Here is a 534-nt window from a genome sequence, read left to right on the forward strand (position 1 = left end):
GAAAACTACAGTACTTCAAAATTAAATCCTATTTTATGATTTAGAATCTACTGTACTTAGAAGACTGATAAATTGTTTAATGAAGGCGTTGGTAAAAATAAAAGCTGAGAGCTAAAGAGTTTTAGCATTACTTTCTATTTTCATAATTTTTACATTATAGTCTAAAACTGTGGCATGCTTACCTATTTGTCCATCTATATCTCCTTCTCCCTCTCTCCGTAGTTTTAAGATGTTTGTCACTATTTGGTAGGTGCCAGTTCTTCTGCAACACGCACACTTCATTGTGTAGGAGAAGTGGTAACGTTTGTTCACAAGAGTGTAAGTGAGGAGGTGATGTGTGGGCAGGCTGGGCCACTGCAATGTGGTGAAAGAAGGACAGGCATTGTCCAGGGGGGCTGGCCCCTGGCCCCTAGGCTCCTGCTTTTATCCAGACATCTGGGGCGTCCTGATTCAGTCTTGACCCAGTAAACAGGGGGCCTAGAAAAGGTCTGTGAGCAGCCTTGGCCAGGAGTCCTTCATGTACTTCTCTACATT

This window comes from Physeter macrocephalus, chromosome 20 (assembly GCF_002837175.3).
Source record: "Physeter macrocephalus isolate SW-GA chromosome 20, ASM283717v5, whole genome shotgun sequence".
NCBI classification, from domain to species: domain Eukaryota; kingdom Metazoa; phylum Chordata; class Mammalia; order Artiodactyla; family Physeteridae; genus Physeter; species Physeter macrocephalus.